This window comes from Rhea pennata, chromosome 2 (assembly GCF_028389875.1).
Source record: "Rhea pennata isolate bPtePen1 chromosome 2, bPtePen1.pri, whole genome shotgun sequence".
In the NCBI taxonomy this organism is placed as follows: domain Eukaryota; kingdom Metazoa; phylum Chordata; class Aves; order Rheiformes; family Rheidae; genus Rhea; species Rhea pennata.
Genome location: NC_084664.1, coordinates 148,576,507 through 148,590,100, shown reverse-complemented (window position 1 = coordinate 148,590,100; position 13,594 = coordinate 148,576,507).

The window sequence follows — 13,594 nt, the reverse complement described above, 5'->3', positions numbered from 1 at the left end:
ATCTGTGTATGCATCTTAAATCAGAATTCACTGTTTTTAAATAATGTGAAAGTTATTGACACAATCTAAAATGAAATTAAAAGTGAAAAGTGATATTCTGTCTCTGCTGCTCATGAGCCTAGTTCCCTGGAAATCTTGTAGCTTTTCCATGGACTTCAGAGGGAGTTGAAACAGATTCCCTTTCATTAATAAAAATAAATTTAAAAAAAGAGCTGTGGATTAGGTTGAAAAAGTCAAGTCAGAATTGCGTTTTCCTACCTTGAATAACTTGCAACATACAGCTCAGACTTTTTAGAGAAGACATGTCAAAGCAGAGCTGATTCTAATACACTCATCTTCCTTTCTGATGTAGTGAGCATGGTCTTCACCCTTTAACTAGACAGTGTAATCTTAGAGAGGGAATGAATGCTGGAAGGTCAATGGTTTTTAGATGAGATATCTGCCATCTCTTCAGGCTCACTGACTTATCTCCTCCTAGTTCAACCCTCAGAAACCAAGCCTATGAGTCCTCTCCTGACAACGCAATGTGGGCTAGCCCAGGGATCACAAATGTTCAATACAAGTGGAGAAATGAGATATCCTAGCTTCTTGGTTGGAGTCAGAACGATTAAGTTTTACTCAGCCATCAAGGCAGAAAGCCTGAACTGAACTGCAGTAAATTGGCTCTTTTTTTCCTTTCATAGTATTGGAAATCTGACTGTAAGTTTGAGGGGATATGAAGAGGAAAATGCTTTCTTCCAAAGGGCATTTGAAGAAAATGAAATGCAGTATCTTCTTATGAGTCAAACAACCACAAACAACTTAATGACAGAATTTGTGCAGGAAATTAGAAATCCTGTAACAAGAATTTGTAACATCGGATTAAGGGTGGTAATATTTGGTTAGACAATTCTTGTTCCAATGCCTAATTGCTAGGCAAGTGAGCCTATACAGCTAATGTAGCGAGACAGATCCTTTTAGAAGGTAATTCAAGCCAGGAATCTTATTTATGACTCTGAATCACTCATAAGTAGAGTCTTTCTGTCCCCCATTGCCTGTAATGGGAACTTAGGGATGCTAGATGGTCAAGTGCCTAACATTTGATGAAGTGAATATCCTAAACAGAAGAAATAACCTGGAGACTTCAACTCTGATAGCTTGATTTCAATAGAATAAATTACTGTTTAGCAAATTATGAAGATTGTTCAGGACACGATGATAGTTTGAAAATTGAAATTGTAGCATGTATTTACAGAAGACTGATCGTGACTTAGTATCAGACCTTGATAGGATAGCAAACTGTTGAGAAATTGTGACATTCTAAAATGTTTGGAATTCACTATAACACTCCATAAAGTACTTAGTGGTGACTTAGGCACTAACCTTGAAATAAGTTAAACAAACACAGTCCCAAAGCTGATCCTTAAGGAACTCTCTTAGTAACCACCCGCCTTTTAGAAAGTTTCTTTCTCTGTCTTTGTTCAGCAAGTTATTTTCCAAGCTTACAACTTCAATAGTCTCCTGCTGGGTGTAACATCAGAAATCTGGCAGAATATTCCTTAGATTTCTTACTCAGTTTTATATGGATTGGATCCTGTCACTTACAGCCACGTAAATCAGAAGTAACTATAATGAAATCGGCAATTCAGCAATGGCTTAAAATATTTGTGAGGGGAGAATCAGATCTTTTCCTGCTCCCTCCCTCCCAAGTGTCAGGAAACATTCAGACTTTTGAAATAAATTCAAAGTTCAAATGTTTTGAGGGTTGACAGTGCCAAGGTCCTATGGAACACATCTGCCCTTCATTGCGCCTGTTGAGCATTCATCCAAAGGCAGAATTCAGCTTGTGTGCTGGCCTAGGACAAACCTATCGCACTTACTAGTATCTTTGGGCACTGGAAATACACAATGAAACTGTCAGCATAATCTAAATTACGAGGTTAGATAATTTATCTGCTGTAATGCTGAATGAAGAGTTTTCTCCCCAATGCTCAGAATAATTTTCTACTTTATGTACTTGTCTAAATGCTGACCACATGTTGGGCAATGTGTTTGTAGCATTTGCCCCAGTGTTTGATTTTTAAACTGGCATACATTCACCACTCAAAGTAAGTAAAATAAGCCAGGGGAAAAGCACAAAATGCCCATTAAAGAAAACAATTTCACTAATGAGTTGAGCCCCTCAGGGACTGAGCTATTAAAAAAAGCAATCAGAAGCTTGGAGGGTGGGTTTTTGTGCTTTCATTTGTATTTAAGACGTACACAGGGCCAAGACACAAAGCCAAAGAACAGGGCATTTGGTTTAAATTCTGAAGAAAGAGAGCCTTTTTTCCTCTCTCTTTTTTGGTGAATTTAACAACTACTGTAGATTAACAAATGAGTTCTTACCAAAACTGCCAACTATTGAAAAATATTCCTTTGTTCCAGAAACCCCTCTGAGATGGCGTTCTTTACATATGTTAATTTCTGTTAAGTTATATGTATTATTCCAGTAATGAATGGAACAAAAGTGGTTAGATGGCAATAAGAGAGTCAGCCAGCCAGGAATCTTTCGTTATTTAAAGATATGCATGAGAGGCTGGTCAGCTTTTCCATCAAATCTCACCATTTTCAGGGGTTTATGCTCAACTGAAATTACTTAAGGTTTGAGTGTGAGTGCACAATGTGATTTTACTGATTATGACTTACAGAAGTGTTATGTAAAAAGAAGAAAAAGAAGATACGGTTAATTTAGGCTGAGTTGCTGTTATTTACTTGCACAGTATTCCAAAAGGTGAATTCTTAACTGAAGTGCAAAGTAAATTGTCTAAATACGGGTCTCCAAAAGGAAGGCTGATCTTGTAGAGGCATTAGATTGAGGTTAATCTTTGTAGCAGTGACTACACAACAGACTTCTTGAGGGATTTGGAGCAAGTCAGTTGACTTTTCCATGTCTCAATTTCTGAACTGAAAACCTGCTTCCTAACAGAAATAATATTTTGAATTCCTGTATGGTAATATATTGATGTTTTATTTTTATATTTCTATATTCTTTATTTGCATTTCCTTTAATTGTATGTTAAAAGAAAAAAATGCATATAAATGTGAAACAGTTAGATTGAACATAAGAGTTCATCACAAAGCCTCAGATCTGTTTATTCCTGCTCCCACAGACACTATCACCAGGTTCAAGTGTTTCTTTAGTAGTGAATCCCTTGGCAAACGTAGTACAAAGATGCTACATATCCATTCTCTGAGCCGATACATTGAAAGGAGGAGAGAAATCAGGTTATCATCCTGATTTCTCCACTTACTACTTCTCATTGAAGAATCTATCTTGTGTTCATCAACACACTTTTTCTGTGATCCCATCAGAAAAAAAACAAGTGGGGCTCTGGGAAGGTACCAGGGATTCGTCCTAAAGGGATAGTGAAATCGCTTGGTGGTTCTTAAGGATGCGTGAAGGCCATACTGTTTTGATAAGCAACAAATAATATCTTAGGAATGAAATATGAAATATCTTTTAACATGTACTATGGTGATAAGGAGCCCTGAAGTCGTGCACTGAATTGCTACAGATTTCAGTGATCATAGTATCCTTTCCTGTCTAATTCCACGGATCTGATTGCTGAGGGACATCGGCACTATTCTTGCCTACTTCTGCACCAGCTGCTCCGCAGGCATACAGAACAGCTGTGTGAGTAAAACAGTGTTATACAAAGGCACACACACACATACTCACACCTAAAGAAATGGGGCCCACTCTGGGAGAGCATTTGCATCACAAAAATATTTTTTTCCTAATAGTATTAGTCTCTCCCCCTTGTGGAAACAACTACAAGTCTTTAGTTGTTGAAAGATAGAGCCTAGATTGCTTTATTTTCTTTATAATGTGCTGCAAAAATCGTAATTGATTCCATAGATATAATGTGTTTGAAAACTACATCATGACATGTAAACATATGGTGAAAGATCATTTAAGAATCAAGTATTTGTAATGTTTGAAACAATGCATGTGAGTTAAATTTGTCTCATTTATATCCTTGTCTCTTTGCCCAGCTTCCCAGTTAAAAAGAATTGCTTTCCAGTAACAATGATCAGAAGGTCTGATTCCTAATATTCTGCAATATATTGCTTTTGCTTTCTTCTATGACTGATGACACACTTCTGGGATACTCTTTTCTTTGGTAAAGATGTCATTTTTAAATGCAGTTTTGTCCTACTGGAGTTCTGCAAGTATGCTGTTTCTCTTGGATGTATGAGATCTGCTTATCATGACTGTTGAATGGCCTTGTGCTGTGTTTAGATTCATCTTGTGAATAGATACTTGCTCCAGCCAGTGTTGTTAAAGGAATATACTATCTCTACTGATCTCAGTCTTCCAGATGGCCTTGCAAAAAAAGAAATAACATCTTCCCCATCTTATGTTGGTAAGTCTTTTAGGCTCTTTGTCTTGAGGCAAGTTTAAATCTTTATAGGAAAACTAATTCACTGAGTTGAGTTTGTCTAATGACATAACTGGCATGCATTCACCATTCAAAGTAAGTAAAATATATTTCGGATAATGTTCACACTGAATAGCATCAAAATGATCTGTGAGAAATTCTGAGCATAAGTACAACTAAGATGCTTTAAATTGCCTGTCTGGCAGAGTGTTTTTTTTCCGTCTTTTTTTTTTTTTTTTTTTTTTTTTTTTTTTTTTTTTTTATTATAGACCCCCCCCATACTATATAAAGAATAGTATATAGTATAAGTACTCAAAGATAGGTTCTTAGTTTCTCTTATAAAGAGACAGACCTCTGTATATGCTACTGGTTAAAGCATGACTACTAGATTTGATCCATTCATTGCCTCCAAAATAGGACACTGACAAGTAAATTCATACATTTTGAATATATAAATGTATATATATATATTTTCAGGCATTTTGACAAACTATTAACAAAAAATGATCTCTAGATCATCAACTCTATTCAGACTGTCTGAATTTCAATGTCCACAAATGAAATAATTCCTCCTGTGTCTATTTTTCCCTATTGACCTTATCCTGTTACTTGTCTGGTCTTGTGGCTGCTGAAAGGTCAGATGAAATGGAAGGATGATGTCTGGGGTATTTGTTTCTTTCAGCTGTCATGTCCCATTTCCTATCTGAATTTTTCATTGATTTTATGCCAGATTGTGCAAAAGTAAAGGATCTCTCCTCCCCAACCTCAACCAGTAACCTCTCGAAATACATTACTCTCCTCCATTCTCATCCACCTATTTCAGGTATGTATAGGTAATGTGTGACATCCTCTAATATCTAACATCTGTAATACACATCATTTTTTTTTTTACAGAAAAGATTAAAATAACTGCAGTCATTATTATCCTGAATATGCACTGTTTGAACTCTAAAATGAAGTTTCAAGTAAATCCTGGACCAGTGAATAAAAAGCACCCTGTAAAATCTACACTCTTAAGGGAGATCACCAATGCATACAAACACCAGGTAATTCACAGCAGCTTTTTTATCTCTTTCCTAACAGCAAAATCTCCGAGCAGACCGAGTCACTTGTCTGTTTTCTAACTGTTCATTTATCAGAGATACAACTATGTTTTAATTTCCTATATATTTGATCTCAGCCAGTTACTGGAGATAATAGCTTCAAAGAGTAGAAAAATAGTTGGCAAGTCAACATTAATTTCTATGAACTATTTTCACAGTGTTCTGTACAGAGATCAGTTGCGTAGACCATTTTCTTTCCCTAATATAAGTGTAGGACAGACTATATTAACTCTATATTTAATAACACCTAGCTTGATTCTTTCAATTGACTGTTAAATACTTTTACTAAGTGATGATTTCTCTGATTTTCTTATTTATTTTTTATTCTTTGACAAGTTGTATTTATAAGTAGAATAAGACCTGTGGATTTTCACAAGTTTGTTTGAAACAATTCTTACTATTACTAATTTGTGAATGTTCATCTGAAAAAAGTCAAACGATATGGTATCTATTTGTATGATCTGACCTTTATAAACAAGAACAGTGTCAGAAGTGATTATTAGAGCACTTAGTCATACAGAGGATATGGAGGTTCACAAAAGTAGTTAGACTAGCAAATTAAAGAAGTTTCAGAGTAGTATATATCTTTTACCATCCTTATTTTTCCACAGGGAGAAGAATGCTGTTTGTCGATGCATGCTCTATCCAAGTTTAAAATAATTGAGTCATTTGTGACTGAAAGGAAAAGAAAAATGTAGACTGGATTCATTAAACAATTGTTCATCTTGGCAATTTGCTCTCCATGACACTTTTGTCCTATACTTGTGCATCTTGTGTGCGTATCTTGCAGAGTAGATCCAGTGCATCCGTATGAATAGACCTCATCCTCTGTAAGATGGGGATGTTGTAGGTCCTCTCTAATCCTCTTGTTCTTATTGGGGGCTCTGGCAGTAGTAAAAGTTGACCCCTGCTCCAGAGAGCCATTCCTGGACAAAATTCTTCCTTTTGCCCTGAAATTGCAGCCAAATCCCTCTAGGCCATAAAGACTAAATGAAGCACTATTGCAATGCCAGAAGCATCAAGGAAATATTCTACTCAGTCTAGTATATTCAGTTAGATCGGTAAATTATAACCCATCTTCTGGATATGTCTTTCTGAATGGTATTAGTATTGAAACCTGTCAGAGACTAACTGCTTATAAACACTTTTTCAGACTTCAGTGGCCCCAGAAATGGAGATTCCTATATTGAATACTAAAGTGGGAGAGGCAGGCAGCTTCATTGTGTCTAAAGTTCTTACTAAATATCTAGGCAGCTATGAGCCTCCATGCTGGAAATCTCCATGTGTTGGAAAACATATTTCAATTCTTGGGAAAACATGGCAAGAAAGTAAAGAGAGACTACAGGACATCTTATTCTGTGATGAAGAAGTGAGGCTTCACTAGAATTCATCTCTCCTGTCCTTTGCTTGATGCTGTGCTGTGAAATGCCTGGCATCAGCGATCAAAGCAGTCTTTAGTCTACAGTGTTTCAGTCACTGAACTACTCCTCAGGATGAAACTATGAACTTCTGATGAAGATCGGAAAAATAGGATTTTTTTCCCCTAAAAATACTGAAAATGTTAATCCATCAAAAAAATGTTTTGAACAAGTGAATCTCATTTGATGAAATGTTGCTGGAAAGACTTCTCAGACCAGATTATAAAATGGTGGAGACAGAGAGAAGTCAGTCTAGTCTCTATTTCTTCTGCTAGGTATATTTCCAGTCTGTAGAAATAATTATTTGCCTACTGATCAAAAATCAAAGGAGAGATACTGGAGCCTGGACATTAGAATATTTGTCTGAGGTATTGTGGGCCTAAATAACATTTTGTATTCCAAATGAGCCAAAATAAGGAGCTGGACCTAGATTTTCCTGCAGGTAAAGTATCACCAGTTTTTTAACATTCTAGGGTGGTCTTTGTTTAGTGACATACTTGTTCTTCTTAGTATTTAGAAGATATCACTTTAATTCTATCTCAGATTGAAAATAAGTGTGTTCTTAAACTTCAAAATATGATTGCAAACAGTTTCTCTTTTTTTAGAAGCCGTTATTTTCCAGATTCCTACCCATGTCATGACACTCTTGATGTTACAGACCAAAGACATTTTCCATGCCCTCTTTCCTTTTGCTTAATGACAGTGAACTCCAGTGTCTATTTAGTTAGGTGACTTCCTAGACTCAGGAACTAGATAAATAGCTTGTGCAAATAAGGCCTTCCAGAGGATGTATTTCCTTTATCACTGATGAAAAAGAAAGGAGTCTTTTTCCTTCAAGAGCTGCTGGAATATGAGTAACCTGTACACATATATGTATGTCCATGTTATTCATGTGTGCTAAAAAACTCTGTTGAAGATGAAGCTAACTTAACACAGATAGTTAGGGAGATAAGGTCCCTGACACAAGAATCAGTATAATTTATTTAAAAGATTTATGTTAAATCAGCATGGAATCTATCACATGAACTGAACAATGAACAGATCTCCATTACAGGGAAAGCCAGACTTGCACCAACCACCCACTCATCTGTCTTCCCAACTGACCAACTCTGCCATAGCTTATCCTGCTCACTTGAAATATAAACAAGCAAACAAGCAAGCAAACAAACAAAAAAGTGCTCAACTGCCCCAAGAAACAAAACATCAATTTTAGATAAACTGGGAACAGCTTATTTTTGGATATTTTTGTGGGACTTTTGTACATCAGAAATTCTCATGTCCTTTCAGAACTTATCTATATATTCATAAATACATGGATAAGATTGTCTTTTCTGTTATTTTCCTGTGTCATAATGCATCTCTAAATGATGCAGAATCTAAATGATTTAGATAAATTCTCTGCTCCTTGTGTGCTATGGCTTGCTTGAGTAAAAAGGAGTGTCTGCTGCTCCTTACATGAAAAAGATGGGCACATAGGAGGTTCCAAAGAAGAGCCACTTTCTCCTTTCATTCCCAGTTAGCGATCTTTCTATTTCATCCTAGCGGTCTTTGGGACTGTAATCTGGATGATATATTTTCTTAGTTTGTTTCTAAGTGTCATCTCTCGCTGAGATATGACATTTAATAACAAGTGACATTTCTTAGGACTGAGGTTCCTGGTCTGATTCATAAAAGTAATTCTCACCCAAATTGAGTTAATGCCATTCATTTCTAGACCCCTAAAAAGAGATTACAGGATCAGACCTTCTGAGTTTGCATTTTTCTGGCTTAATACTAACTACCTTGAGCTAGGCATGTGATGAGCCTGTGACTGATCTTGGCATGCTGTTGTTCTACCTTGAGGTGCCACTATAGTGCTAGTGGAAGTGAGGACGGCAGCTTCGTTTTGGGCAGCAGAAGGAAAAGCAGTGATCTGGATGGTATGTGCCAGTTCCCTCTTTATTCTGAGAATTATTCTGTAAGAGACACTAAAATGCTGCATGTTCACTGCTACATTCTCTGAGGAATTAGTAGCAAATGACATCGCATGTAAATTATAGATAATGAAGTACATAAGCATAGACATTATTTGAAGTGCTCAAGGTTAATTTCTGTGAAATACAATGATATGTTCACTTGAAAATTGAAGCAAGAAAAACCCTTTATCAATCAATGTATCTGTTGTATGTAGTGTACATAATCAATGTATCAGTGGATATATGTAATAGATTTTCCTTTCAAAATATCTTCAAGACAAATATAAACAATGAAAATAGCATCAAAATATAAAGTAAGTTATTTACCGTAATTATCCTAACCATTTTGCTTTGTAGTCAACCAGATGCTTCAGAATGCAAAAAAGATAAATCAAAAAATTAAATCAACAAGAGAGGAAAGATCCTCTTATGGCTGAAAGAATGGATTGGAAGCCAGGAAATTTGATTTCCATTGCTGATTCTGTCACAGGCTTCCTGTGTGACCTTAGGTAAGTCATGTTTTCTCTCTGTCGGCCTAGGTTTCTTTTCAGTTTAAAGGGCAGAAGAATATTCCTTCCTTTACTTTTATTATTGTATTTTTTGAAAGTTACAGTATGTGCAGTGTTACTCTTTTAGACTTTGCATTAAGTGCTTCAAACTTTAAGGGCTCATTTTTTTTAGAAGAATGAGGTCTCCTGGTGCTCTTAGGGGCCACAGACTTTTTTTTTTTTTTTTTTTTTTGGCTGAATTTATACTGCCTTGGGCCCAAGCCAGCACTTGCTTTCAGATTGAGCACTCTGTTCAACTGACTCAAGCCTGTGCTAGGGGTTGGTTTTGGGAGACTTCCAGGACAGGCAGGTGGGAAACCTGAGCCTGCAGGTACCTCTTAGAATAGGTACAAGTGCAGCCCCTTTGCTGGGCACCATGGTAGTTACACCTGCCTGGCCAGATCTTCTACCAGCTGCATTGAAGGGCCTTGCAGAAGCATTCATATACTTGTCATCAAACAAATGCATCAGTTGTGTTCCTCTATCAAATATGTAGTCAATGCACTACATAAATCCTGATATGTTGTTTTTCTCAGGAACTTCTAGACACTGGCCAATACACAGAATTATGAAAGATCTGACAGAAAAATAAACATTAATAGAAATCATTTTTCTATGTGATCCTTACAAACACACATGGAAAGACCATCCAGATATGTAAGGTTACTCCCTTATATCAGCTTTTGTGAGACTTAATGCTAAATTGATCAATTTCAAATGTGATTTGTTTATATTAGAGACAAATGTCTGAAATAAAGCTATTGCTTACTTTTAATAAATATGAGCAACTGAATGTTTTGTTTATTATGTATAATTGGCATATTTTTACACAGAAGTGTATCAGCTATTAATTTTCCCTTTATTTTACACTTACAAAATTATCAAAGATGAATAATTGTTTATACTGAACATGTAATCAGTATGTTCTTTATATTTTAATTTTGTTTCTATTTTTACTTTGTAAATATTCTGTTGTAGAAGTTGTGGACATCATATGTAGACAGTCTGTTTTGTATATGTGACTTCCTTTAATGGCAAGAGTAAAGTCCCAGTCCTACAATCATAAAGTATGTATCTTAAATCTAAAAGGTAAATGTGTGTTTGTAGCTGGGTGCACAAAACTCTCAAAGCACACATTTGTGTGTATTTGTGTACACACACAAATGCACACATATATATTGACTATTTTAGTAAATATAGATCTTTATTTAACTGCAAGGTGTGTACTTATTTGTACATCTGCTGCATTACATGTGAGTACCATTAAAAAGAGGAATTTAAACCTGAACTCATAACCATGATATATCAAGTTTATTTTCCGTTCTGAAAGCATAGCAGGACATTCATTCCTTACAGTAACAGATGTCTTAAAATACACAAAAAATGATATTTTAAAAATTACTTTTATTTGTTGAATCTCCAAACAAATCCTGGTTTCTCATGCTGGGTTTCACACACATGTTATATGTATACCTGGGCTAGTCATCAGGGCTCCCTTTCTTGTTAGTGGAGGGATATATCACTATAAAGGTATGATTTATCTTATCTCAAGTCAGTGCCTATTTACTGTCTATGTTTTCTCCTTATAATGTAGAATTTCTTGTCATAGTGTAGCATGACATTAAATGCAGGTGGGATGAATGCTTGCTTTGATCACGGAGCAGTAGATATGCAGAGTTATTGGCGCCGTACCACTGACAGCACATCCGCACCAGTTGTCACCCCGCTGACAGCAGCAGCGCAGAACGTGTGCTTTACACAAGCTTTACAGGTCCACTCGGGACTAAGAATACTCACACACTGAAAAACTGCTATACTCAGCATGAATGCACTCTCGGCAAAAGCTAGTTCAGCTGCGTCCTCTAACACTGAAATAGCATCTCTATTGCCTCCATTTTCTCAAATGCCACTTTTTTATGTGTATAAAGACAGGCAGACAGACACACAGACAGGCACACAGACACACAGATTTGTATGTTTTGCAGTGGATGTATTAAAGCATTGGAACAACATAGCAAGAGTTACAGCTGATTGTCCACATTTCCCAGACATAATATCTTTAGAAAGAGTCAATTTATTTCCAAAATTAAATAATATCTCATGTATTTCTTTTTAATCAGAGTCTGCAGTTTTCGTGGAGGTCCACCCAACAGGAAGCAATGAACTGGCTTCAGTTATGTCATACTAGCTAAGTAACTCCTATTCTTCACATTCGTGCTGCAGTGGGGACCCAGCTTCCACAAGTGGCAAGTCCATGGCACTGGCTTGGCTCGGTAGAAAGCAAATGTGTCCTCCACTCCATCAAATCAGCCAGTGCATTCTGCTCCCTTCGTGGCTGGGAAACTGCATCACACTGCAGCTGTTCTCCGAGAGATTTGGACAGCCATAAGAAATAAAAGGTCTCTCTCAAGAATTCTGGAAGTATCACATATTGGACAGTTTAGTAAAGACTAGGAAAAAATCATTTATAGCCCATCAGATCCAGATATATATTTACTGTTTAAATGTTCTTGATTTATATCAGAAACATCCATGAGGTTGGCACAGGAATTATCTCCTTAATAATCATCATTTCTCTGTCTCTTCTCTCTCTCTCTCTCTCTTTTTTTTTTTTTTTTTTTTTTTTTTTTATCCTCAGCCTTGAAGTGAATGAATTATTAGGAGCTCATTACTAACAGAATATTATTTAAACTACCTTATTATGTTTAACTAACCATATTCATGGATTTTCTTAAGGCCAGAAGGCCTGAATAACACAGACTGTAGAACCACATCAGTATCTCTTGCAATGAGCTCTTTTAACTGTGTTTGCCTGCAGCTTATCTCCTGGAGACGTATTTAGTCTTACTTTGACAATACAGACATGGAGCATCTGCCCTCTTTCTTGGTAGTAGTGTGTTCAAAGGATGCATTATCTTTGCTGTTAAAAATTTGTGCTATTCTTGCTGCAGTAGAGCTGCTAAAGTTAACTCCAGCTTTCTAGCTTCCTTCTGATTTTCTTTTTGACAGTACCTAGAGCTTGGTTAGACAAATTCCTTTGGGGCCATGATTTCCACTGGCTATTTGCAGCTTACAGTTTCATTTTCTTGGTGGTGGAAAGCACAAATAAAATTAGCTAAGTAGGGTCTGACTTATGACCCCTGAAAAAAGTCTTTTTCTTCTGACAATAGCAATGGCTGAAAGCTGCAGTCTAAAAAACTTGGCCTGTGTTAGGTTTCCTTGAGATCAAAGGAGGAAGATAGTTTAAAGAAAGGCATTTTCACAGCCTTAAAGTCTAGTATTTAATCAGAATATTATGATTTTTTAATCAAGTGAAGGCTAGAAACAGATACTGGTTCCCATTCTGTTAGGATATGGCTTTAAGAACTGTAGTGTCTTCAGTATTAATGTCTATGAAATTAAGGGCCCACTCTCACAATTCACTTGGTGGAGCAGAGACAGAGTGCAGTATTATTACTTCTGTTTTCACTACTTCCCAGAAAATTTGATCACTTCCTAGCACTTTGTTTTCCTAATGATTTTAAGAAATAGGGTAAAATTTAAAAGACATAGGTATAAGAGACATTATGAAAAAATGGAAAATATTTTGAACAAAATGCAAAACATTTAAAAATAAGCTTTATACTTACATTTGAAACAAACCGGTAGGAAATTTGAAGTAAGTAATTTTCCACTCACAAGCTGAATTTTCTGTGAATATTTCTTTTCATAATGAAGCCTTTTACCCTAATGAAGTGCTAGTTGCTGGGAAAAAAGTATATGGCCTGAGATGAATTAGTAATCTTACCAAATCAGCAGTGTGGTGACCACAGTGTTGTAGGTGGTATAGGGACAGAGAAAGGCTTTGAGAGAACCTCAGCTCCCGTGGACTTTATAATTCCCATGAGCTTCAGAACCAGTCAACTCTGAAAACTCAACTACAGAAAGTTTTTTTTTTTTTTTTTTTTTTTTTTTTTTAATATGATTCTTGTTTTACCAGCCCCTACAGCTAGTTATTATTCGGATGAATACAAAAAATGTGGCAAGTTTATTAGCACTCTAAAACCTGAAATGGAATGAATTGAATTTAAGTCAACACTTTCAGATGAGAAAAGTCTGTGCATCCTATCCCCCAAGGCCAGTCTAAGGCAAGCACAGAACCTTAATAAAAACAACAAAAAATCTGTT